At 40.2% G+C, this 27,929-nt stretch overlaps 1 long non-coding RNA gene across 2 annotated transcripts in view; it reads left to right on the top strand.

Annotated features, from left to right (window-relative positions):
• The window catches only part of LOC135427167 (uncharacterized), a 203,575-nt gene that overhangs the window by 154,270 nt on the left and 21,376 nt on the right, over nucleotides 1-27,929 (top strand). The window contains exon 1 of one of the 2 annotated variants that reach the window (XR_010436003.1): nucleotides 13,687-13,761. The exons of the other annotated variant lie outside the window; for it this stretch is intronic. This is a non-coding gene — a long non-coding RNA (uncharacterized LOC135427167). Of the gene's footprint in view, nucleotides 1-13,686; nucleotides 13,762-27,929 lie in introns of those variants that run through there. 2 annotated transcript variants of the gene reach the window in all.

Below are 27,929 nucleotides of genomic sequence, written 5' to 3'. Positions count from 1 at the left end.
CTGCGCCTCTGAAACGATCGTTTTGTCATAATGCGACATTTAAGGAATTTTTATATGAATTCACTTAACGATCTGACGATCTGGCATTAGCGACGCGTCGCTCCCGGCGCGTAGCTGCTCTTCGCTTGATTTTGGTGCCTGCTTCGAGGTGTGGAATTGTAATTATGCGCTGTACTATGGTTCAATTTGGACAAACAGCTTTTGCATAAGGCTCGAATAATGAAGATCAATAAAGTTTATGGCTGGATTTACAGGATATCTATAGCAACTATCAAAAGCTCTTACGCGTGAATATAGTTTTGAAAGATATACTTTTAAATAGTCTGCCTGCTGGACTGTAAGTACTTCAAATACTCAAAGACAACATAAGTACCTCTTTGTGTGAAATTGGGTAATACTCATACGCGAAGGCGAGACGAACATAATAGTATTAGAGTACTCGTAAGCAGAAAGAGTATCGGTAATACTCATACGAGAAGACTAGGCGAACATTAGAGTACTTGACTACTCATAAGCAAAATAAGTTCCTTTAAGTATGAACCTCGGTTATACGCATACTCGAATATAAGGCGAATATAAGAGTGTACTCATACGCATAATGATTTTCGATAATACTCATTTGCGAGAACGAGGTGATCATTAGATTACTAAAGCACTCATAATCACATTATGTACTTTTATGTAGGAAAATCGGTAATACTTCTACGTAAAGCATGAGGAGTATCTATAATATCCGAAGACGAGACGAACATTAGAGTACTATACTTCTCATAAGCGTACTCCATACTCATAATGGAGTACTCAATAATGCTCATGCGCGAAAATGAGACGGGACATTAGAATATTTAAAAATAAATATTAATTAAAATGATTAAAAATAGTACTCATACTAGAGACACATATTGTTAGTACTTTAATGGCATTTATAATTTTTCTTCTTAAAACAAAGTTGAGTTACCATCTAATAACGTAACTTTAGTGTCCGCTGAGCCCAGCGGCTATTTGGAATACAGTTTTTGATCGTTTTTTTGTAAAGAAACTTCCCATAAAACTCTGGCTGCGCCCCACTGTGTCACTGAATCGTTGTCAGACGCATTAAAATGGCCTCAGCAACAATGCGAGCCACATTAACAACCAAGGGAACATCAACAACTTACAACTTTGTCAGGGCTCCAACTCCAACTCAAATAAGGTTGAGAATGAGGATGACGACGATGATGATGATTTTTGCTGTTGTCGCTGTCTTGACTGCAGCTGCCCCTGGCCGTACCTTGCCACAGTGCCTGACTGTCCCTTGGCTACCTTGAGCGGACAATTAACTTGCTCGCTGACTTTTAAAAAGGCATTGGCTGACATTTTTACGCGTGTACATGATTTTATTTGCCAGGTTGTTGGCTCTGGGTAATTATGGCACGTTAAAGTGTTAATGTGCCACGTTAAGAGGCAGGATCTCCTCTTTCTCTATCTCTCTCTCACTCTGTGTCAGCTCAATTCCTTTAGCTGCAGCGAGATTTGAGCAAAGCTCTAGTTAAAGTTTAGTTCGTGATGAAGCCATTTGTGTGTAAAATATACGATTCCAGCCATGCGGCTGGGCCAGTTGGCCACTCATATTTTAACAGTTTTTAGTAATGTGACCAATTAGCTGGCCGTTGTCAACAAGAGGCAGACAGTTGGCTCCACGTTTATTTGCCTGACAAACTAAGTAACTGGTTTTGTGCTGCAACTAACTGTAAGCCTAGGTCAGGCTTCCCAGTGGAGCTCGATGCCTGGAGCCAGGCCTGGACTGTCACCTGCTCCGCATCAATTGACGTTATTGATTCGCAGCCCACAATTTGCCGCTGCCACCCAATCGCCATAAGTTATTATGTCTGGCAGAACTGGTTCTCTGGCTGTGGCCATCGACATGTATAGATTGCCATTGCCTATTGCCTTTTTGCCCGTGCGCCATGTGCGCCATGTGTGCCATGTGTGCCGCCTGTTTCTATGCCTCAATCCTCGATTCACATCCTCAAACTCAAGCTCAACCTCATCCGCCTCTTAAGGCGTTCGAGAAAATTGCATGACAAATAAGTTTTGTGTGTCGCAGACAGTTGACATTTTTTATGCTGAGTTATATGACGCTGTCTAGCTGAATGGGGCATGCAACGTGCTGCCGCCACCATCCACACTCCTCCTTTCCCCCACGCCCATCCGAAATGGCTGGGCAAAATATTGATTTTTATAAATGTGAGCCACATGCAAAGTTGGCAGTTGTTAAAGCGAACCAATTGCCGGGGCATCATCAGGAGTCTTCTTTCCCCTTGGACCTACCGTAAAGCCAGCTGTGAGCTTAATGGGATGTGTGGACAGCCATTCAGATGATGCTCGCTTACGATATTGGAGAATGTCTGTTAAATGCAGTAAGTCTGATGAGGTTTCCTTTTCTATTTTTAAATAGAATTGAAGAAATTCATTATAGGGTAACATTTTTTGGGTATATCAAGGATACCCTCGGAGGCAGCCTTTTAATCAGTTCTCAAACTCATTTGTTGTCAATGTTATGGGTTAACATATTCTCTTATATCAAATTATTGCTTAATTATTTAGTCAATTTCTCTACTTCTATTCAAATTGGTGAACTTGACAACTGTTGTTCTCTGATTGGCTTTATGGAATTACTTTATTTCACACACACATTAGTTGCTGGCATAAATGTGAAAATGTTTTCATTATAAAATTTCCATTTGCCCATTAGTTAAATTACTTGACAGCCGTAAATCAATTAAAAGGTCTATGCGAATTTCTTGCATTTGCCAAAGTAACTGAGAGTAGAGGGCTGCCCGTTCAGTTCCCTCCAGCTGCCTGAGTAACAGTCTAGGCATTTTAATTGAAATTAATTAGCCAGCACATAAGACATGGCTGGTTAACTAGCAAACGAGACCCGCAAAGTTGAACAAGAAATGTAGCTAAACGGGGGTCTGAACTTCGTCAGGGAGGGGGCGTTGGGGTGCTGTTAACGACAACAATAAGCTTCAACTACTTCACGCCAATTGTTGACAGTCAGTCGTCACAGGCGGCGCACAGAACCCAAGAATGAGACTCAGATGGAACCGTGGCCGCAATAGCAACTGGCAATGGAGTGGGCAAAGGGGGGCTTCAATGGCAGTCAGGGACGCAATTGAAGTAGGGACCCATTGCAAATATGTGAACTGCTGCTGCTGCTGCTGATGCTGCTGCTGGCACTTGGAGGTGCGCCGGCATTTTGTCAGTCGACGGCGGCAGCATTCGTTGTATGTCAATCATTTGGGGCCAACATGTGAATCTTTTCCACATGAGCATTAAAGGCGCTCGGCTGGAACTGGCAGCGAATGCGCCGCTGCCAACTGAGGCGACGCACTGCATTTGCCATTTATGACAGTTGAAATGTCAAAAGAACAACAGACTGAAGCCAAACACAAGGCAGCAGCAGCAGCAAGTGCCATGAGCTCCTTTGTACAGCTCGTCGTCATGTGCGCAGCTGTTTTTGATCAGCCACGGATGCGCTTCATTGCCCCGAAAAGGGGTGACGTTGACCCTCCCCCCTTCCCACAACCCCCTCACCACTTTCCCACCCACACACAAACACGACACTCACTGGCCGTCGCAGTCACCTCGTTATTCATATTAAGTAGCTATTAAAAAGGGTATTACAAATTCCTGATTACATTTGTAACATTCAGTTAATTTTTTTTTGATATTAGGAAATATCCATGCGGCCCATAAATCGCACTTGTTTGTACTAAAGATCATTTATGTCACTCGAAATATCTTTGAGTTTTGTATGTTTAAAGACAGTTTTTTAATTCGGAAACATCTTGAAAGTTATATTAGTGCATTCTATTTTTTAACCCTATAGCTTAGTAAAATATTTGAAAAATCCAACACAATATACAAAATATTGTAGCCCTTTTGTGATTCTTTAATAGTTTATATTTACCTGTAGGGTATTGTATTATTTATGCTTAAGCTTAATAATATATTTAAAAATTTGCAACCAAAATATAAAAGTCTTGTAGAGCAATTGCGGTTCCTTATAAAATGTACAATTACAGTTTACCTATAGGGTATTATATTCATTATGCTAAAGGCTCAATAGAATTTTAAAAAATTAAAAAGCTTATTTTATTGTAATATTTTTAAGCGTATAGAAAATTTTTAAAAAAATTTCATCCCCATTCAAAATGTTTTGTAAAGCATTTGCAATTCGTTCTTGTGTCTTCGGAATTTTGCGCCTTTATTTTCGGGTGCTTTTTAGCATTTTAATTGTGTGCAGTGTGGACAGATTTGTTGAAATGCTTGTTAAAAACGCATTTTTATGTCAAAAGGAAATAGTCGCTTGGCTGCCAACACACACACACACAAATACACACACACACACACGCACACTCGCATTTTGAATGTGTTATTTGAGCAATGAGCGAAAGGCGTAAAAATCTGCGTAATTAAATTTTATTTCGGGCCCTATGCGAGCAGCTGCTGGCGAGTGGTGTTGAGCGATTGCTGCCGCAGCCGCTACGCTGGCTAATTAGCTGCGCTGTGGCACACAAAAATTAAGAGAGAGAAAAAAACGGAACATCAAAGCCAGGCACGTGACCCAACCCAAACTCAAACCAAATCCGAGAGCCAGCCGGCCAGGAAATGTAACTGGAACACCTTGGCAGCCAGCGCCCAAGCAAGACAAATCCATTGACGGCTGTCAAATTAGCAACGCAAATTGCAAACACACACACATACATACATAGAAATGTATCTATGTATATTTGTATCTGTATCTGTTGGGCTGCGTATCTGCTTATCTGCATAATTTTCGCACACATATTTATGTCGCCTCTTTATGCGGCCACTTATTTAGGCTTGTTCTGGCGCTCAAGTGCCACTCGTTTTGCTTGCTTTTTGTTGTTGCCCTTTTCGCTGCCAGCCTGGCATACCCCTGGTCGCACCCCGGCCCCAGTTAGCTACCCCATCTTCGGCCCCATTTCCATCATTGCTGCTTATTCATTTCAATTCAGTTGATGTCGGCGCTGCGCTTTCATCTTTCGCGCTCATCCAATGCTTGCCACATGGTGGCAGAGTCGTCATCCTCATTGTCAGCGTCATCAACGCCTCTTGCACTCCAATAATAAGTAACATCCCAGCAAACCAGGCAACAGCCTCACGATGATTATCTCCGAATATTTAAATTACGCGCAAGCGATGCATTTATATGGCATTGATATACTTACATACATATCTATGTCAAGGGGTAGCTGGCAATCAAAGCTGATTTAAATAAAACATGACTGTCTTGTGCGGCATTCAATTTCATCGATTGTCATTAGATGTGTGTTGAATATTAGTTACGGACATTGGGTGACTGTCGAAGATGACTTTTGGATGATTCAGCTTTGAGTTCCATTTGTGATTGTACTTGAACTGAGATTTCTTTACCAACTGCATACAGAATTTCGTGCAAGCAACTATTTAAACTCACAAAAAGTTTTATAGAGGGCTTACATTAGTTTTGTTGTTTATGATAAATTAATTATTATTTGCCTTGTAAGAAAAAAAAAACATATTCTCCTTTTTGTTAGAACTAGTTTAACACTCAATTTTCTCATGGTATTTAAATTAAATATATTTTTTCACACTTTCGAAAAATCCCTTCTTTCTTATAAGAAACTAAACCTTAGCGGTATTTAAATTATAAATAGTTGTTTCACAACTTTTATTTCGGACCGAATTTGGCGAAAGTGAACTTCTTTTATAAACGGGAAATTTTAAAAGCCTAATGTGCATCAGGATTTTCTAGAAACACGTCCTTAAAGGTTGCATTTACACTTTGGTGAAAGTAAAAATATGTATGGGCTCTATATATTACATTTACATTTTATACTTTTGGCCTATGACATGGAAGCATTTATTGGTAATTCAAAGTCCGTGCTATGGTTTTATTCAACGTCTGTAGTCACTTAAATTTTTTGTTCTTAAAGAGAAAGCAGCTCGTCGCATCGACAGGTCGTAAATTCACACGATTATACATTGGGTTATGCCTTTGCCGGAAGGTGCTTTCTATGCAGTTCTACGTCCTTTTGTTTTTTGAAGGCGTGTTAAGTCAACGATGTCATCGACCATCATGTGAGGCATAAAAACGAGCAGCGTTGACATTTTCAAAAAAATAAATATATATGTACATATATATATATATATATATCATAATACATACAATAATATATTCCACATGAGTGGCATAAGACAACATTCTAAGCGAAATAAAAACAGAACCGAGGGAAAAAATAAAAACATTACCAAGGCCATCACATTTATGAGTTGTACAAAGATGTGAAGAGTTTTCACATGTGTGAGTCAGCGGGTCCAAAGATCAAACACAACAAGAAAATATAAATACAAATCATAAAAGTATGGACTGCTCTTTAGGGAACTGGCAGGCCGCCGACAGGCTGAACCTGGACCACGCCTCGTGTCATATAAATTCTACCAAATCCAGAAACATAAAATTTTTTTGGATTTTCTTGCCGCATAAGAATTTAACATGTTTTACAAGCAATCAAATTGCATTTTTCACATAATACACGAAGAGACACGAACACAATTCAAAGTTCTGTTGTGTGCGAGAGTGTGTGTGCAGAGGTGGTCGTCATAAATAGCTGAAAAAGGGGTGTATAGAGGGGGCCTCCTAAGAACTGAAAGGAATTCACAAGTTGTCGCTAAAATAGCTGAAGAGATTAATATGCAACAAAGCGATGCTTTACGATGGACCCAGGTTAAGTTCTGTCTTTGGACTCTCGTTTATGCTGAGAAGAGTTTGTTTACCTTTCGGTCCAGTCGTCGAATAATGTACCCTGTAATCAGCATGTAAAAGGGTCTGTTGGGCTTATAGAACTTGTTTTAAAACTGTCCCAATCCTGTCAAATTGGTTAGTTATTTACTAGTCAATATTAATTTCATTAGTTCATGAAATTGTGATATTAAATAGCTTGCACATTTACTTAAGGCTCTTTAAATAAACAGATAGGCACTGTTCCATTTTCATTCATCTTAAGATCTGTGAAAAAATAAAAATAAGTATGCTGTTGATAATTTTTTCTTATTAATTTTTAAAATTGTATTTAAATAAATTTGAAAATAATTATACATATATAAATATGTTATTTGGCATTTCTGCCTGTTACTTTCGAGGGCAACAGCTCCGTTGAGCATGCTCTCAACTCTTCCATTCCTGGCAGTTGTTTACGATGCTTGAACATTGTAAGATCTGTTGTTTTGTCTGTTTTGTCTACGGAGTGTTTTGTTCCGCACAAAGTCTCGTTCTGCCGCTTCATTTCGCGCAATTTGACAATAGACAATGACGATTGATGGCCCAATGCTTGGCTCGGTTTTGGATACGAGGCAAATTACATGCATTTAATCAAACGCGTTCTGGAATTTCATTTGTTTACTTGTTTGTTTGTTTTTGACGGAAAGTTTTCAACGCCGGCTACTGATAACGACTTTTGTGCATTAAGCTCTATTATAACGCCTGAAATTACAGATGGCGCAGCATGTGAAAACCCGGTCTATGCGGAATCCTCGTCGAATCCTTGTCGTTTATCTAGTCGAGGCAGACAGCCTGCGACTGCCTGAGGCGATAGCATAGTTGGGCTTAGTGGGGGGTTGGGCTTGGCTGGGACGTTCTCTGCTTGGGGGGTTTTGTCATCTGCGAAACACTCGTTTAGTGTAATTGGGCCAATGGCGCTTCGAGTTACACCCACGCAACTAAGGGCGGTGGGAGGCAGTAGCGACTGTTGCCAACAAAAGTCTGGCAACAAAAACTGCAAACTTTTTGGGGTAGGCAAGCAAAAAGTAAAAAGAAAAGAAACAGAAATAAAAAAACCCACAACAACATCGACAAGGCAGTATATATATAAATACTACTACTATACAGATATATAAGTATATATATTTTTTGGCTGGCCAAAAAGTTTTATATTTTATGACAGCCAAGCCCAACCAGACGCAGTCTGCCAGACAAACAGATAGACAGACAGACGAAAATGGCAGCGACATTTGAGCGACACTTGCAGTTTACAGAGATGAATTCTGAGCCTGAGCTGAGTTTAAGGTTAGGCCGTTGTTTGGAGGGGCGGTAAACCGTTTGGATAAACTTGCAGACTTTGGACGTGCCTTGCCCTCAGCTAGACAGACACACACAAACTGACAGACGGACAGATAGACAGTCAGCTGTATATAATTACAGTTACAGTTACACTTTCACTAAACTGTCCGCCAAAAAATTGTTTCTCGCCCTCTCTTTCTCTCTGGTTTCCCATCTGTGCGCACATGTTCCGCAATAAAGTTAAAAGTTTTTTGGAACATTTTTGAAGTGCTCTCTGACCCCTTTTAAAGTGTCAACCAAATGGCATTTGCCCTGACGTCTGTCGTTTTAGCATAGTTTTTTATGGCCACGATAAAGTAAAAACTATTGTGAGTCATCCCGAGAAGAATTAAAGGCGCGTTAGTTCAATTATATTTAAAGCACTAAACACTAAAGACATTAAAAGAGTTTGTTGTTGATTAGATTATAGGAAGTTAGGGAAATTATTTGGGTGTCATGAGTATTTTATTTTCTATGAATTGGCTAAAAACATCGCATTGCCCAAATATAGTTCTTTGGTTTTGTAGAAATTACAGTTATCAAGAATTTAGTTAAAAAAAAAATAAAAAAAATGTAAAAAAAAATTCTGTGCGAAATAAATTTAATTACATTCCAGACAACGAAAACTCATTATTCAAAATTAAAGCACAAAGCTTTTCTTCTTGAAGTTCAATAAAATACGCTTTAAAAAAATGTATTGAAAAAAATGAAAAGAAACTCCATCAAAAGAAAACTCAAAGCTTACTATAAAAATCGATTAAAAACCAAAATATAAAAAAATCGTTTTTTTAGGATTTTAATCGAAAACAGATATTACAGATATTTTTTTCACAAATTTATTTTAATTTAAAATAAAGGAAGACATTCAAAACCAAAGTATCGTTTCTCTTTGCATTTTAGATAAAAGCTTAAAATAAAATTCACTTGAAAAAATAAATTCCAGTAAACGTAAACTTTAGGTTTGAAAAAAATTACATTTTTTTTTTATAAATATTATAAAAAAAAGAATAAATTCCCGAAGAATTGAGAATAAATTTCATCAAAAAGAAGAAAAAGAAATTTCCATAAACGAAAACTTATGAGTTAAAATCATAACACAAATCTTGTTAAATATATTTTCGTACGCAAGTATAAATTCCAGTGAACGAAGGCTCATTGTTAAAAATGAGAACATCGATATATTTTCTTTTTATATTCCAATTAAAACGGCTTACAATAAAATTGGTTCAAAATTCTTTTCTCTCTCTCTATCTCTCTCTGCGTACTTTCATTCAATTTGCGTCTTTGTCTTAAAATTTCGTTTTACATATTCGAGCTGCGCTCATAAATCACTTGGCAGGTATTACTTAAGCCGCTTTGCACTAAATCTTTGCTGTGTTATGGCACAAAGCAGCGACCTTAACGATCTGCTGACCCACTCACTAATCATAATTGCAGTTCCTTTGGCTTTGCTGAACTTTCACTTTTGCTGGGTCGCATGCAAGTGGAGGTCAGCTTCATTCACAATGAACACAACTAATGGTCCCACAGGCCTAATAGCTATTGGCTGCGGCAGGGTGGGCGAGGGTTGAACTTTGCTCGTAGCAAGGTGAAAATTCTTGTTTGGCATTTGAATTTTGTGAATTTGCAGCTCGCACACTTTTTATGCAGTTCTCGAGCTGCTGTTCAAGGACATTTTAATTATTCAGCCTTATTTTCGCAGACCTTTTTTTGTGCTTTATAAACAGCTTGCAGTTCCGGCTGCCGCTGCCGCTGTCACTTCCGCTTTCCCCTCGGTCGCCATTGTTGCGCTTGTCTGTGGCAGCAGGCTGTTGCTGCCGGCGGCATCCGCGAAATGCACACAGAGCTGCTGCCTGCACTAGGAAAAAGTTTTTCCATTTCCTCAACGCACCGCTGCTGCTGCCGATGCTGCACCCCTCCACGCATCTTCCCCAGCGGCAAACTTCGCTCGCGCTCTAATGGAACTTTAAGCTAGATTAATTTTTTAATTAGTTCTTTTGTTGTTGCGTCTTCGAGTGCCTTCTGCCAGCCAACCACCCGCGCCCGCTCCACGGCGCATTGCCTAAAACATCCTTTGGTAAGTTTTCTTCGAGCTGCGCTCATTTGTAGTCCTATCCATTACAACGAGCAGCGCATGCAAAAACTAATTTTTAGAACACTTTTCTGCATATATTTTATTTATATATCCCGATGCTTCGAGAGAGAAGAAAAGTAATTTGAAGCATTGAGTGGAAAGGTTGAAGGCTAATTTACCGTTTCTTGTAAATAGGTTAACATTTTAAAGGAGTGTGATATTATCTTAATTGACTGGCTCTAATGGGGCAACTATTGAGTAGTACTAGAGAAAGGATCGGGAAGAAATCCTGCGGTTACCGCAAAAAGCTGCGAGACGGGAAAGGATTGCAAAGTAAGCGGAATGGGTGGAACTTTTGCAAGACCCCGAAATTCCCTTGATATATTGGGTCCAAAGGATATTGCCAAGTTCCGGCCTACTTTTTAGTAAAAATTCATAACGTTTTTTATAAATTGTGTGTTAAAATATATGTATACTGTATTTAAAGCTGGCCCCTTTTTTTATTCTATTTACTGATTATAAATTATAGTTATTGTTATAAAAGAAAGAGACGCATTGAAAGAAAACAACTTTTGATCGGAATGAAGCGCGTTAATCTGTCTGCTTCCGGACGGGATGTAACTCTTTTTTCCGTGCTTCTCTTTAAGTATAATAGTACATTTAATTTAACTTGAAGTTCATAATTTAAAAGAACAGACTTCATATTCAGCTAATACGCCCTCTCTATGTTCTCCTAACCACATCTCGCATACATCCATAGCAAATTTTGTATACTCCAATTTGTTTAGTGAAATATCCTTGAACGTTTTCCTGGCAACTCTGATTTTCTGTAAATTTAAGAGTTCAATAAGAATTCTTGAATATACTCTTTACCCTTTTATATACATGATATGATAAACATGATAAACTATAAGAGGAACGTTATTTTTGGAGAACCTTTTGGCAATTGCTTTAGTTTAACCACTAACAGATCGCAGCTGCTGGCCTTTTAAATTTGCGGCCTGCTATAAAGAGCGCAATTTTATTGAAAAAATCCTTAATTAAATTTCCGTTTCAATGTGTCAAAGTGTGAACAACACAATAATTTGGTTCTTTATTAACTGATGCCGCTGCTGGTGGGGGCGTGGCAGCAACAGCAACAGACAGCGGCAGCAACACCAAAGGCAACAATCTAGGCAGCAGCTGCACGAAATCCTTAATAAAGTTAAACAACGTGCATGTGTGTATGTGTGTGTGTGTGTGTGTGTGTGTGTGTGTGAGCGCGGCTATATCCTGCCACCGGAGGTGTCAATTTAAAGCCAATTTAATTTGTGCGACCGGCGGCAGCAGCGACTTTGCCAACTGCCCCACAGAACTTGCAGCACGCATTTTAAAGCTGCGCTTGCAGCTTGCAGCAAAAGAAACAAAAATCAACTTGAAACCGAATTCGTTCGCTTGTCAGCAACAGAGGAAGTGTGGGAATGGAGGGCGGGGTGGGGACTGTAGGCTGCTGTTCTCTGGCAGCAATGAAAATTACAATTTTTAACTGCGTCTGTCTCGGCAATGTTGCTGCTGTTATTGTTGTTGTTGCTCTGCATATGCCGCTTTCAATTAAAAGGCATTGGGCAACGCCACGAGCACTGGACATTGGACACGCAGTGTGTGTCACATGTGTGTGTGTGTTGATGTGTTGCTGTTGCTGCTGCTGCTGCTGCCTTTTGCCAACGCATTCGAACCAAATGTGACAACAATGGCAACAGCCCCAACAGCATGAGCAACAACCAGTGCGACCTAATTTGAAAGCCAATTTAAAGCTCTTGCGAAATGCCAGAAGTGTCGAAGGCGGTGGTTAGGACGAGGTGAGGTTGAAGTTGCATACAACTGCAATTGAAGTCCACGTTCAACAGTGCAGTGTTGTAAAATGAGCGACTTATCAGAGAGGAGAGTCCAAGAGAAGAGAACAACTTTTTTAAAATATAAAAAGAGCTTTAATGTCTGAATAGTTTGAAATAATTTTTATTTATAATATTTTAATTTTTAATTAATATTTTTTTTTTATAAATTTAGTGGAAATGAATAAAATAATTGGATACCTGTATTTTTAAGCACAAATATATTTGAAAAGAATTCCTTGATGGATCAACATCAATAGATTGGATAAATCTAAAACAATTATATTTATTTCTTATATTGTGTGTTTTTGATTTGATATTATATATAACACATAATATATTATCTCTATATATAAAACTGTTTGTCCTGACTGACTGACTGACTGACTGACTGACTGACTGACTGACTGACTGATTGGTGATCAACGCACAGCCCAAACCGTAAGAGCTAGGAAGCTGAAATTTTCACTGTAGCTACCTTATGTGATGTAGGTGCACGTTAAGACGGGGTTTCGGGAAATTCCACCCGCAAGTGTGGAAAAATCGCGAAAAACGTTTGTATGTAACTTTTTTGTTTACCATCCGATCGGCCTCAAACTTATTTCCAAAGATCTTTGTTCAAATTCATTTGAGGGGTGTTTAACACTTTTCGAAAAATCCGTTCCTCCTTGGTGGAAATGGAGGTCAAAGATTTGGTGGGTGACGTTTCGGGCTCAAATTCATTTCCAGAGATCTATAAGAAAAATCATCATACGTGTTTCACACTTTTCGCAGAATTCAAACTTCTTCGGGGGGAATGCGATTTAAAGATTTTTTGGGCGAAGTTTTAAGTTGTGTCCGATTTGCTTCAAACTTATTTTCAAAGCTCTACATAAGAACTTAATATATACGTATTTCAGCGAATTGGGAAATTCCACCCGCAACAGAGGTAAATTGGCGGAAAACGGTTGCATGAAAGTTTTTTGTTTACCATCCGATCGGCCCCAAACTTATTTTCAAAGATCTTTGTTCAAATTCATTTAAGGGGTGTTTTACACTTTTCGAAAAATCCGTTCCTCCTTTGTTCAAATTCATTTGAGGGGTGTTTCACACTTCTAGGAAAATCCGCTCCTCCTTGGTGGAAATGAAGGTCAAAGATTTGGTGGGTGACGTTTCGCGCTCAAATTCGTTTCCAAAGATCTATAAGAAAAATCATTTGAGACGTGTTTCACAATTTTCGCAGAATCCAAAATTTTTCGGGTGGAATGCGACTCAAAGATTTTTTGTGCGAAGTTTTAAATTGTGTCCGATTTGCTTCAAACTTATTTTGAAAGCTCTACATAAGAATGTAATGAATACGTGTTTCAGCGATTTGGGAAATTCCACTCGCAACAGTGGTGAATTGGCGGAAAACGTTTGTATGAAAGTTATGTGTTTACCGTCCGATCAGTTTCAAAATCCTTTCAAATTTTTTTGAGAACTTTGATTTTATAACATACGTGCCACGGGCAAGGCCGGGTTATACCCGCTAGTATTATATATGAAGAATATGTATAGTAGGTATATACATGTATTAAATTAAATTAATTCAATTCAAATTTTTAAACCCTTACAGATCGTTATTCAATTATTAAAAGAAAGCAATCAAGCTTAGAGGAACAATGTTAAATATCAAAAATATAGTGAAGGTAAGCTTTGGCACTTTTATACCTAAAAACAAAAATATAAAAAAATCTTTCGTAAAGAGATTTTATTTTCGAATGAATAAAAATTAATCTTTAAACTATCGCAACTCTGACAAATAGAATCCGATCTTGGATAGGCTTGTATTCATTTTAAGCTCGTAAAGATCCTTAAAACGATTAGTATCAGAAGATATTCATACAAACAATTTCAGGACAAAAGGTATAAATATTTTACAGGATAATTTTCCAAAAAGGTCAAACACTCAACGAACGGACTTTATATGCCCAGAAATTAGGAAATAGTTCATATAAACATAGCTTCGAATCAATATAAGTTATATATAAAAATAATTATTATCATTATTATTATAAAGATATTACGCATATTCTCTGCAGGCTCTTAATTTATTATGTTGGCTATCCCAACAAGAGCCTCACTCAGAAAATGTGTTATCGATGAATAGGCTCCACTTTTTTCTATAAGAGCCCATAAAAAAGCCCCCAGACATCTTTTCATCACAATAACATTTTCTATATATACCATGGCTTTGGGCTGCAGCCATTTGGCAACCGGGGAGGGCAAATACTAAGCCGGGCGATAAAGCCCGACGACTTGCTCTTGCTTGTCATGTAAAACACAAAACTTGGAGTCGCAGTGGCTGCAGTGCTGCAAAATGCCAAATGGCAAATGGCAAATGCTGCAAGTGGCGACAAGTCGCAGCCTTTGCACATTTGTAGCGAGTCGCAGATACTTGTACTCGCATTCGCGCTCGTATCCATGCAGCACGCCGCTACCTGGCAGAGTTTTTTTCTGTCTTTTTGTTGTTGTCAAAGACAAACTGCCGTGTATTAAATTCTGGCCCAAAAAGACAAAATGCTGCGACACGTAAATGGAGCAGCGTGTGAGGTGGAGCGCGCGCCAAAGGGGAGTTGCTGAGCTACAGAATTGGATTTGCTGTTTTGTGCATGAGACGGTTCGTTTGCCAGCACGAAAAACTTATCTGGCCAGACGCTGCAGCCAAAGCAGAGCTTTGCTCTAAAGCCAGGGCATATTGCAGCCCCCCTCCCCCGTCCTATCCAAATGCACTGCCTAGTGACATAGTTTCTATGGGCAGGGCGGCAGTAAGGGGGGATATATTAAAATTTCCCGGCCGGACAGTTTTATTTTTATGCAACCTCTACGCCCGGCCACCTTGTTCAATGTGCTACATTTTATTTTACTTCAACTCCTGGCACCCTATACCTCAACCTAACTCTTTGGCTATGCAAAAAGCCAAGTCTCTGCAAATGGATCTTTCACCCCCTCTCCCTTTTTCCGTCTCTCTCTCTCTCTTTCTCTGTTTGCGGCTGGCAAAAGTTGTGCGCAGTCAGTTGACATAAATTTTGTTAGCCTACTTTTGGCCAAAATTGCTTACAGACAATGCACAGGAGCAATGCGCTATTATTATCCAATTTTTTTGTGTATGGTCATGGATGTGGTGAGGCTGGAGTGGAAAAGGGACAGAGCATGGGGCTACCGAAGGAAGCTGAGCAGTTGCCAAAATAAACCATTAAATGCAGATAATTGCATAATTTCACTTTTTATGGGGCTGCATGTGAAAGTGGAATGGCTTTTTTACTTTGGCGGGTCACACAGATTTTAAATAACGACAACAGATAAAGATGGTCCAAAGAATTTAAAGCAAATACTCTGGCAGTTTGTACCAATACAACAGACATTTTCTTTAGTTTTTTATAAGTGAAATTTATTACTTAATTAATTATGAAGGTTTCTTAACATTTATTTATAATACAACATTATTAAATACGAATAAATTGCTTAATGTATAAGAAAAATATATTTTAAAATATTTAATTAATTTGAATAGATCGTAAAAGGTTTCCAATATAAATAATTCCCGGTTTATTTTATGTCCATAAACATGCTTCAGATTTTGTAAAAACAGTATTTTTAAATCTATATTTAATTTAATATCGCTTGGAAACTTGACCGTTTCGCTGGCTTCTTGTTGATTTTGCTGATTGCCGGAAAACAAAAACAAAAACAAAAAAAAGGAAGCAAGTAATATTTTAATTAAAATATTACAGGCTACTTAATGTTTGGGGCCAGCTCCAGCTCCAGCTAACGGTTAACAGCGCCGCATTCGACGCTGCATGCAACTAAAAAATAAATTTAATTATGCAAAAAGTGCGCGCTGCACTCAGCTCGAGGGGAGCAGCAGCCCCTGCAGGAAATTATTTCAATTGTATGCACTTGAAAAAAGTATATAAAAAAATAAAAGAAATAAAAAACCCAGTAGAAGAAGAAGAAGCAGCAGTAGCAGCAGCAGAAGCGAAACGAGCATTTCAAGAAGACGTCGAGCGGCAGTCAAAGCAGAGGCCAGCGGCAAGTGCCATACTTAGGTGCAGCTGGGCTGGGGCATGGGGCACAGTTGTTGCACAGGTCGTCGACGCGGCCATTTGAATGAGGTGCTGACTGACTGACTGACGTTGGCCAGGCCAGAACAGAACAGAACAGACCAAAAAAAGAAGAGAAAAACAGTTGGCATTGCCAAGCAGCGATTTTCAACCTGAAGTGCTTGCAGAGATGGTGGGGCAACGACGGTGGGGCATGCAACCGGGCGGCGGGGGCAGCACACTCGTTTGGCGGTTTAGGCTACCTTTCGCCCGGGCCGAGTGGCACTTTTCGGAAATTCAAATTTCCGATTCTTGATGATTTTATTTAAATTTGCGTATTCGAGTGTTTGTTGGAGGCACTTCCAGTGCCGACTGACTGCCCCCAACTCCGCCGCTTGCCCCTGGCCCCTGGCCCTGCAGCTGCCTGCATGCGGTCTTTTGCCTTTGTTTTTTTGGCGCAAATTGTTGAAATTGGCAGGAATTTGTGCGTTGCAAAATTGGCCACGTCTTTGAGGGCTTTGCCTTTTAGGCCAATTAACATAGTGCAGCTTAACCATGATTTATGTTTTAGGACAGACGCTTTATTTTTCGGAAACCCTCATTATCATATCACTCTGGCAGCTGCAGCAAACTCAAGTGTGCGAAGGTCAGCCACAGCCACAGCCGCAGCCACTCGCTCACACGCCCACAAAAGAGGCTGCTGCTTGTAGATAAGGAAGAGCCACACAGACACGTGTGGGTTGGGCAGCGGGCGGCAGGGCTGTTGCATCTCTCTGCGCTGTGAAACGCGCGCGTGCAACATTCCCATTAGGCAAATGCGCAGCTGCCCCTTAGATTTTGCCCACAAATAGGCGTGGACAAATCTACATTTTCCAGCAGTTATTTATGATGTTTCGAATACCCGAGCGTGGCTAACTTAGATTTGAGATAGTCTTGTGTTACATTAGCCGAAACGTTGTCGCTTAGTTTCTGATCCCTAACTTGGTGGTCATCATTTGTAGCCACGTTTTTGTGTGTGGCTTTAGCATTGTTAAGGCCTCTGGGCGTGGCAGCTGCTGATCCACACACAAGTCGAATAGTTACCCTTGTTACTTCCGTTGCGCGTCGTTCTCTCATATTACATGAAACAATAAATTTCCCATAGAGCGCTTTGTACGATGATGTTATCGCCCGGTTAGCTAAGTCGATTGCCGGTGGGGGGTTCTCTCTTGTATGACATGACAAATTGCGTCGAAAATAACCAAAAGTTACTTTGGGAAGCCTAATGCGTAATCGTGTATAAATAAAGGCAGCCAGGCTGAGCGAATTATAAAGGTAATTAATACTTGAAAAACTCTGCTAATCGTTATAATAAGTAGTTTAAGGATTATAGTACTTACATGTCTACCAAATTTCACATATTTGATTATTCTAGTGCGTATAATTTTTATATTCAATGGGATTTCAGTCTATATAAAAAGGTACAATCTGCGGCCTCTGTCAAGATTTTAGCATTCTGCTCTAGAGTACCCACATACCAAATTTGTTATACCTAGTCTTAATAGTCTTCGAGTTCAATGGGTACAGTTTATGTGAATTGGGAACGACAATTTACTAGAATACATATTTTAAACACCTGCAGGAGATTCATTCCCGGACCCACACTTCCTTAAACGACTAGTCGTTATAAATTGACAGAGTCTGCGGCTGCTGTATAATTTATATTACTTTTCATAAAAGAGCACATATACCAAAATGTATATAACTAGCTCTTGTAATCCCCGAGTTCTACGTGTAAAGTTTATGTAAGATGGGAACAAGTAGATCCCGGGCAAAAAAACATAGGCATATGTGACTTCAGCTACGATAAGCTGCAGTTTTCTTTATAAAAGATTCATTCCCAGACACTCACACTCTTGTCTTGCTGCTTAACTGTCGTTGCGCCTCTTTAATCTCTCGCACATCTATGGTATCTGCGAGCTATATCATGCATTCCTCATCAGCGTGCAGCATGCAGCATGGAGCATGCAGCATGTTGCGGCCAAAAAGAGGCAATTGCAATGCAAATGTTGCCACTTAGACACATTTCGAGTTAGTTATGCCACGAAATGCCCAATCAGAGCCGCAGCGTACCACCACCGACTGTGTAACCCACTCATTTGGCCAAGCGGCGCAAAATGAGAGAAACAAACGCCTCCAGTTGCACGTTTAATTGCGGCTGTGCCACCAAATTGCATTTGAATATGTTGCGCGAGTGTGTGTATGTATGTGTGTGTGTGTGCGACATAATAAAACAGCCCAAATTATACCACTTATTGCAGACCCCGCACCAGGCCCCCATTTCACAGAGTTAACAAGAAACCAGAAAAAGAACCAAACGCTAAATGAACCCAATGCCAAATGAGCGACAGGCAGGCAAACGGCTCAACAACCAGACCAAAATCGTTATTGTTGTTGTTGTGGTTGTTTCGGTTGTTTTCGGCACTTTTCGCATTGGCGTTGTCAGCATAGTTAGCACACAGATCCAGATCCCCAAAGATAAGTTCAGTCGGGCACAGCTGCGCCGAAAATTGTTGGCATTTTGCGCATGCGTCGCGTCGCGTCGCCTCTCAAAGCTAAGTGCAGCACCGAGCAGATGCCGAGCAACGGCCAAAAGTAACAATCACAGCGCACAGTGGAGCAACAGCTAGCAAAACTAGCGAAAAAGTACGCATATTTGAAAAGAGTTACTCAATTAAATATGTTAATTAAGCAAATATTTAATTGATAAATCATAATTTATATTGTTTACATTAATATTAAGAGCACGCTTCTGATAGAGACAATTAGACCAGCGAGTCTTTTATTCCAATATTTAATCTATAAGGTAGTTTGTCCTGTAAGGTGATCGTCGTGCAGGTCCAACTGTAATTGCTGTGAAACTGTAAAGTTTGTATGGAAAATATATAATACAGCGCAGTCATATAAGTGAGTTGAACGTCTAACTAGCACGGGAGAAGTCGTTGGTTCAAATCCAGCATCAAATGGGCGTTGGATGAGAATTTGAGCGGTGAGTTATCGTTAAGTTCCTTTAATTTTTCATATATAGGATGTATACTTATTTGTTTTTGAAACTAAATCAATTTTAGTGCAACTAGAATTTCTATGCGGAAGTTAATAATTACAGGGCTTGTGCAGAGATATTGCCATGTCGTCGACGATACACATGCTAAGAATATAATATTAATTCCAGATACTTCAAATAAGAAGCGAATTTATATCCAGACAGTTCTTAAGCTTAAATAATAGTCTATAATTTGCATTTGATGAAAGATAATAACGTAGTAGGAATGATATAACTTGATTTTAAAGTAGAACTAAGTTTAATATTATTTCTTGTGATATCTCAACCACTGTGCCACAGGCGGCAGCAATTTGAATTTAGTTCTGCGGCTTAAGCAGAAATTTTCAGCACCTCGAGTGAGGATTGAAGTGGACACAGTGTGGAGTGCGCTTGGTTAGTGTTGGGAGAGTTTTGGAGTGTGGAGTGTTGCCGGTTAGGGAATGTGCTTGAAAATTAGCTGAAATAGTTGTAGGTACAAATTTTAGGCGCTGTTTTTGTGTGCGGCTGTTCGTTAAGTTTCTTGCCAGCTACTCGAGGTCGATCGTGTTGCTGTTGTTGTTGTTGTTAAAGTTCTTGTTAGAGTTGTTGTTGTGCGTGATGTCAGGCACCGTTAGCCTGGCTGTCTGGCTGGCTGGCAACAACGTTGTCGGTTGTATGTGTCAATGGTGCGGTGCGGGTTACAGTTGAACTTTGGCTACAGTTGTTACAGTTTTAGTTAGTACCTGGTTAGCGGGCTTGTAATGGGCCAAAAGTGGACTGGCGGGGGGCTGCTTGTTGCTGTTGGTGTAGGTAATATACAAAAAAAAAAATAAAGCGATATTTGCAGCCGGTGCGCATAATTTATTTGACTATAATTACAATTAATTATGGTAATTATGTTGTTTTTAGAGACCAATGCCAACTCAATTATTTGAACGCACAGCACTTTTCCGTAGCTACACGAAAACTTTGCGGTTGGAAAATTCCCCAACGACTCCAGCGCTCACAACGCCCAACCCCCCAAAAACCCCCAAAGAGAAGACAAAAACAGCGTCGAAAATAACATTTGGCTGTGGCGGCAAAACTTTTGCCACGTTGTGGCAAAAACTCGCGAATGTGTGTGTTTGCGTGTGTCTATGTGTACTGTTATCTGCGTGGGCGTACGACATTGCAGCCATGTGGGCGTGGCTGGCAACACGCGTCGTCCAGGACCTAAAATTGCAGGAAGCACAAAAAAGTTGGCGGGCAATGTACATAAAAACATCAAGCAGCGGGTTATGAGTGTGTGTGAGTGTCTGTGTGCGTGAGTGCCTAGGTGTGTGGGTGTGTGTGTGGCAACCGCAATCAAAAGGGATATTTAATTGTGCCTAATTAGCTAATTTATGTTGCTGCTGTTGTCATGAGTGGGGCAGCAAAGTGTTGCTCTAAGCATATTAAACTGCTCGTCCTCAACCCAGCACCTTGTGCTCTTCCTCTGCCACTTCCTGGCTATGTTGCACGTCCTGTTCCAGCGCCCTGTCAGCGACATTGTCATTTGAACACTGAGCGAACTTGCGTGTGGAAGCTTGGAATAGTTCGTCGGTGGCGGGGGATTAAGGTTTGAGGCACGCCCGCAAATATGCAACAACTTTTGTTAGGCATCGCCTTGCCTCTCATTATACAGTTGAATTCTAACGAGGAGTAAATAATAATTATTTAAAAAATGTTAAGTTAAATATCTTCAATAATAAAATCAAATAAAACCGAATACTTAAAGGTCTTCGTTTAAACACAGCTGTTGGGTTGTTATTCCTTAGTTAAATTCAAAACAGGTGCCTTGCAATTTGGTCAACTGCATGTTAAACTTTGTGTCAAACAGACATTGGGTATTTAATGCGAATGTTCAACTTAGCAGTAGGACCTTCAGTTCTGGATGTATATGCATTCCTTAACAAGATATTTATACCAATATACACAGTTAGCCCAAATGCAGCTGCAGAAGTTAACATCTGGATGAGGCAACATTAAGTCAATGAGGGTCCATCGAGCAGTGAAAATTTCTTTCGGAAAATGCATTGAAAATTTGCACGCAAATTGTTTGTCAATAGGCATTGATTTGGTGCCTCATGCCATGCCCCACATTCGCCTTGGCTGCTGACAGTTGCACGTCAAACGTACTGGCACAAGGACATTTAGTCGCCTGCCAGGCATCTGAGCGCCTCAAGCAGTGCCTGAGCCTGAGCCTGAGCCTGAGCCTGACCCAGTTGCAAGTCAAATCGAATGAGCGCCTGTCGGAGCCCAAGCTCAAGCATGAGGCAACAAACAGCTGAAGCAACAAGGCCTAAACGTACGTAATAATGACAGGCGCAGCAAAACAGCTTGGGGCAGGTCTGTCAGTAGGAGGGCTTGTGACGGGGGACGTGCGCATGCTGTCAGTTTTGCATAAATCGATAAAAAAGCAGAAAACTAGAAACCAAATTTAAAGAGTCGTCCATTGTCTGAGTGTTGGCATCGAAGGGGCCAGGATGTGCGCACGCCTTGGCGCTTGGTCGCTGGCCTAATGCGTTTAATTTTTCTTGTGCTACAATTTGCTGACACTCCAACTGGCCAGGCCCCCTCCACACGCTTGCCGCATGCCTCTGCCTCAGATGCCACTCATTGTTTGCCGTTTGCACGTCGCCTGCGCATTTTTTCTTGGCATTAAATTTTATTTCGCGTTTTTCTGCATTTGCATAGAAAATTCATTAATTTTGTCGCACTCTGAAGAGGGAAAAAACTGAAGGAATTGTTAGACAAATTTTTGTGGCTGCTGCTGTAATAAATTTTCGAGTGTGCGGTTCAATAGTTCGCTTTATAGAAAGTGAACGTTCAGTGTGACCAAGGCAAAAAAAAGAGCATACAAATTTGCTTATCATTGCTGTGCTTTCTTTCTAACTTGATGTCTCTCAGATCGTCTGTCTTGGCAATTGACTTGGCCCATCGATTTTGGCTGCTTTCGTTTCTTGACTTGTCATTGCCCCAACTCAGCCCCCTCGCAGCCCACCCGCCTGGGGAAACTGCTATTCTTGGTCTCAAGTCTGGACACACACACACACACACAGACACACGCACACACATGCACTTCAAGCTGTCAGTTGGCGCATTGTAATCGGCGTCTGACCCGCATTAATTATAGCTCACTGACATGTGATATTCACACATGCCGCACACTCACTTTAACACACACGCACACTCGCACGCACACACACACACACACACACACATACACTGGCTGGCGTCGCCTCAGTCCACTTGAGTCCCGGTGCTGTGCGGCACTTAAGCCGACTTCTCATATGGACAGCAATGACTTCAGCTGCCTACGAGAGTCTCGTTAATCGATATATCTTTTTACTGCTCTGCAACTCTTTCGTACCTCACTCCTCTCCACCCCCCTGGCAGCGTCTACCTAGCTAGCTGTCTGTCTCTTGAAATTGAGCCGTGTCCGTGTCCAGAGCTCGTCAAGCTGCTTCGCCGTTTGCTCTGCGCCCAGCAGCTGGCCATTCTTTCACAGCCACCGCCTGCGTCTCTTCCCTTTCTTACCAATTTCTGCTCTCTCAGCATCTTTTGTTATTTGTATCTTTTACTCACATTTATTGTTATTTATTTAGCTGTGAAAAAACGAAAGTTGTTTCACACCTTTTTGACTGGGGCGCGCTTTTCTCCAAGTACATTATTTGCCATCTCGCTCTCCCTGTCTCTCTCCCTCCTTTTAAGCTCAAAAAGCAAACATTTTGAAAATCTTTTAACACAGTATCTATGGCATTTTTCCCGGTTCAAGTATTTATCAAAATTTTTGTATTGTCTTCTAAATGGACGTCGCTTTACTTTCTTTTGTCTGACCAAAGAGCTGCATTGACACACAAATTTTTGTGGAGCACTTTTGTTATTTTATTTATTTTTTTTTTGTCTAGAAAGCGCTCTAGAAATATCAAAATACACACATGCGTGTGTTCAAAGCGTGGGAGAAACTGAAAACAAATAGTTTCTAGAGGTAAACGCACAGGTCTTATCTTGAGATATTTATTAATTTTATTGCCTTAGTGCTTGGTTTATTTGACCTTATCAGAGTTAAGAATCTTTTACAGAATGGCTATTATAGTACAAATTATTAGTCTATAATAAATTTAAAGCTGATTTCTTCAGGCTAATGTTGGTCGTTATGACAATGACAACGAGGTATAAACCCGAAGAGAGAACAGGTTTTTTGTATAGCTAATTTAGATCCCTACTGTTTTTGTCGTCAGCAGAATTTGCTATAGATTCTAGATTTGCAAGCCTATGTTGTCTTCCACCACAAAAGAATTATAAGCAACGAAAAGACGACAAAGCTGGCAAAACAAGACCTACTCTTGTAGAATTTTTATTGGTCATTATTTTAATATATTTTCCAGGATGTATACCAAATTTTCTGGCGCTGGGTTTTATAGTCTCCGAGTTCAGATGGTGAGTGATAGAAGTCTAGATAGATGCAAAGTCTAAGACAAAAGTTCGAGAGCAACTATCTAATATATAACCCAGGATTTTAGCCCATATAAATGGCTTGTGATTAGGCTTCCCGCTTTGAGGTTCGTAACCCTGATTTTCCTCATGCAGAAGCCAAGTTTTGAGCTTGTCATATATTTTTAAAATATTAATGAATTTGCATAGAAAAGTTATGCATGCTTAGTTAGGACTCCTTCAAAAGTTTTTTATTTTGAAGCAAACCTTTACAATAAAAAATATGGTGGGTTAAGTTTGATTTCATTTGTTTTTTGGGGAACACTTTAAAAGTATATTGAAATTCCGGGTTCAACCACGTTCAGTTCCAAACAGGTATTCAGTATACTACTAATGCTCACATCTTTCATTTAAAAGAATATATTTACAAAGTTAATATACTTTTGAGTACCTGTGCACAACTTCTTTCGCTAGTAGAGAACCCATCCAAGCTGTGATTAGTTGTAGCCAACTGTCGAAAGAGCTTGCAGCTTATTAATTTTCAATTGGCATTCCATTGCTTGCATTACGAACTGAAGAATTTGAGGGAAATCAAAACGCCATTTACCGATTTACCGATTTAGCAATTCCAGCTGAAGCTACAGCTCTTGAATCCATGCGCTAATCTCAGCGCTCAAATGCAATGCAAATGCTGATAAAAGTCGAGTGGGAAAAACAAAAGTAAAAGCAAAAAGTAAAATGGATAAAAGGGGGAAAAAAACATGAATGAAAATTCGTCTACGTTCGAGGAGCTACTTCAGCTCAGACCCTTGGCCAAGGAAACCCTCAACTTGAGCGTTTCGAACATTTTTCAGCATTTCCACAGCAATTTTCCAACATTTTCCGCTGACTACTAAAGTCATTATATTTGCAAGCACACAAAAACAGGTAAATAGGTATCAATGTGTATATAGAGTGAGAGCTATATATATATGATGTATATATAGTGAGTGACTGTAGTCGTGGCTGCTTGCTCCGACGTTTTGTCGTTCAGTAGGTAAGTAATCTCATTATAATAATGGGAACAATTGATTTCTGTCTGGCCAGGCTGGAGCCACAGCTCTCCTGGCAAGGACTTGACTGACAGGCGACGGCAGCACAGCTTCTTTGCCAAAGCAGTCAATAAATGTACAACGAAGCATGCAGCGTGCTGTTTCCGGCCATAGACACAGCCAGCGAACGGTTCCACTGGCACTCAATCATCTCAACATTCCGTTGCCAGCAGCTCCTCGCGCCTTCCCGTTCCGGACCAACCGCAACTGAGACTTGAAGAGCAGCAGCAGCAGCAGAGGCAGCAGCGCGCCGCCTCCGCCTGTCTTCGACATGGCTCTGATGATGCTTTAGTGTTGCCGCTGATGAAATTATAATCAAGGGAATATATAATTTCTTTCACCTGGTTACATCTGCAGACCCCACTACCTGCTGCCCCCTCCTCCACGTTCCGCAAACAACAAACAAAGCCATCAGAGCTGTGGCTGCCACAGTAGCTGCTCCTGCTGCCCCTCCATTGGCCCCTACGCCCACAGTTCCTTCCACTTTCAATGATATGATAATTTGCTTTTGTTTTCTTGGCAGCGAAAACTTTTCGCCTTGCCCGTCTGTCTGTTGTCTGTGGCACTGGGTGGGGCATGTGGCATTGCATCGATTTCTTTATGTAACTGTGCCACACACACACACTGACACGAATCTTCAGCTGTTCCGGCTGCTTTAGCTGCTCAGTTTTTCAACTGCCTTGCGGCATACTTTGTATGGGCCCTAGACACCAAAACATTTTTGCCCCTTGTCTTGAGTTATCTCGTTTAGCAATTTTCATGCTCCGAAAAAAAAAACAACAAACAAACAAAAATGACATTCAAATGCAGAAGGCGAAACTCAGTATTCTCTCTTACTCTCTCTCTCCAAAAACCGAAATCGACCGCATAATGTGCCACAATTAAATTACAATAAATCATACTCAGATCTCGCATACAAACGCCCCCAAGAGCCCCACTCTCTCTCGTACCCTCTCCCTTTCTCTATCACTCTCTTTGCTCAAATGCGCTCTTTTGTGCTCTAGCGTAATTAATCATTTCTCCTTATATATACATACATATATATTGTATATGATTCCGTTTTGTGCATGTTTTCTCAGTGTTTTTCTCTTTTTACCACTTTTCTTTGGGGCTTATTATTATAAGTTGGGTGCTAATTAATACCTCATTTATTTGTGGAATTCGTTTGCTGCCCTTTGAATTTTGATTTCATTTTGATTCGTCTGTAGTTTTTATATTTTTTATTTTTCTTGGATGTGAATAGCCCCGAAGATATTCTTAGCTGTGTGGTCAAAGTTTATTGAAGAAGTCAAGCCATAAACTTTATAAGACGAATTCTATTCAAAGTTCGATGCACTTTTTTTTCAAAAATAAGTATGAGATGAAATTGTTTGCTAATTTTATTTTAGTTGAAGAGGTCAACTCAAGCTCATAAGTGTGAGCTTCATTGAAATACTTCAGACAGTATTCAGGGAAAAGGAATAGCTAAAAGTGCATAAGAAGTACTTTCAAATATGACAATCTCAGTCAATAAAACTTTATATAAACTCGAGAAAATGAACGCAATTTTGAATAGATGGACCAAGATAAATATAGAATAAAAAGAATATAAAAGCAAACTTACTCAAAAAAGTTGTATGTCTCTTATTGGGGAAAATCTTAAATAAAATAATCAACATGTTTTATCAAAAATGAACCTACATGAAAAGTTTTAAAAAAAGGTTTTCTGCAATTAAGCAAAATTTACTTTTTATGACAATTTTCTCAAATGTATGACTACATTTTTTTTGTACCTTGGCTAGATTGATAGATAATTAGAGAGTATTTAAGATATTTGTTCGCCACACTTAATTCAATCTTTAGTTAATTTTGAATTTGCTTTTGCAGCTTCTTATCGCGTGTGCTTTGAACTTTACCCCGTACAAATTCAGCTCGTGGCACATGGCACTCATTCATTTCAGTTGGCAAATTTGTCTTAGGCAATTTGATGGCTTAATGAATGTCCGCCTGTGCTGCCAAACAATTCACTTGCCCCTCACCGCTCTAATGTGGCAGCCAAAAAGCTAAACAGCTACCACTTGAGGGCTTCATAATCAACCGCCCCGGCACCAGGCACCAAGCACCAGGCAGCAGTCACCAGGCAGCAGACACCGTCCCCAGCTCCGACTGAGTGTCTGCTCATCCGCTTCGTTGCTGATAAATTAACTTCATAATCTGCACAGTTATAAGCGCTGATGTTTGGCATTACTCTTCCATATTTTGGGGCAGCCCGCAGTGTAGTAGCCCCCTGCCCCTGCTCCCTGCTCGCTCTGTGCTCCACACTCTTGTAAGCATCATTACAACCGTGGGTCAAAAACAACAGCAACAACAACAACGGCGGGCAAACACGCACCTTATTGTACGCTCCGGAGGTAATCGCAACGTTACAGTCAATGGCATAACTTTTCACCTTTTTGGGTTTTGCCTCGCGCGGCAGGGTGGGAGGTGGTTGATTGTTTGGGTCTGGGATTCAGCAGGTGGTGCTGTTGTCAGCCTGTGCCGGAAAAATTGCACACAATTTAATTGAATGTGTTTAATTTTGCTTTTTGGTTGCCCATTGTGAGGAAACATTTCCGCCTTTTGTCGGCTGCACATAATGAGGCGTTAAAGCGTTTCTTTACCCAAAAACAAAAATTAAATGAAGCACAAGATTAACTATCCACTGCAGGATGACTACAAAGGAGTTGGCTTTGCAACGAGAGATGGTAGTTACAAATTCTTATAGAAGAGAAAAGAATCGAGAGTTGATGATGCTCGACTTGAAGATACCCTGAACACAACGCCAAGCTGCCGTTACAAACATTCATATTTTATTGTATACACAAAAAGACACTTACACACATGCACAAGCACGCGCGCTTCTTCTTCCCTTAGCCTTGGAAAGTGCGTTCCCAAGTAACTACGATGTTTATAGTCCGATCTTTATAAAATTTTCATGCTTGCAATACGACACCCAAATATGTGTATATGCCAATGCGCAAAGCTTTAACTTCAGAATTGAGTGTCTTGTTATTTTGTTCTGAGCAGGGGGGAGGTGTTCTACTAGAGCCTATTTACCAAATTTAGTGTATCAAGCTCTTTAAGAGTTATGCTGAGAAAACAAGTGTTGAAATTGATTTTTATTGATATTATGTATGATATTATGCGTA

This window comes from Drosophila montana, unplaced genomic scaffold (assembly GCF_035044405.1).
Source record: "Drosophila montana isolate Dmon_TW-CO22-7 unplaced genomic scaffold, ASM3504440v1 contig_2127_1, whole genome shotgun sequence".
Taxonomy (NCBI): Eukaryota; Metazoa; Arthropoda; class Insecta; order Diptera; family Drosophilidae; genus Drosophila; species Drosophila montana.
This window is presented reverse-complemented; position numbering and strand designations above follow the sequence as displayed.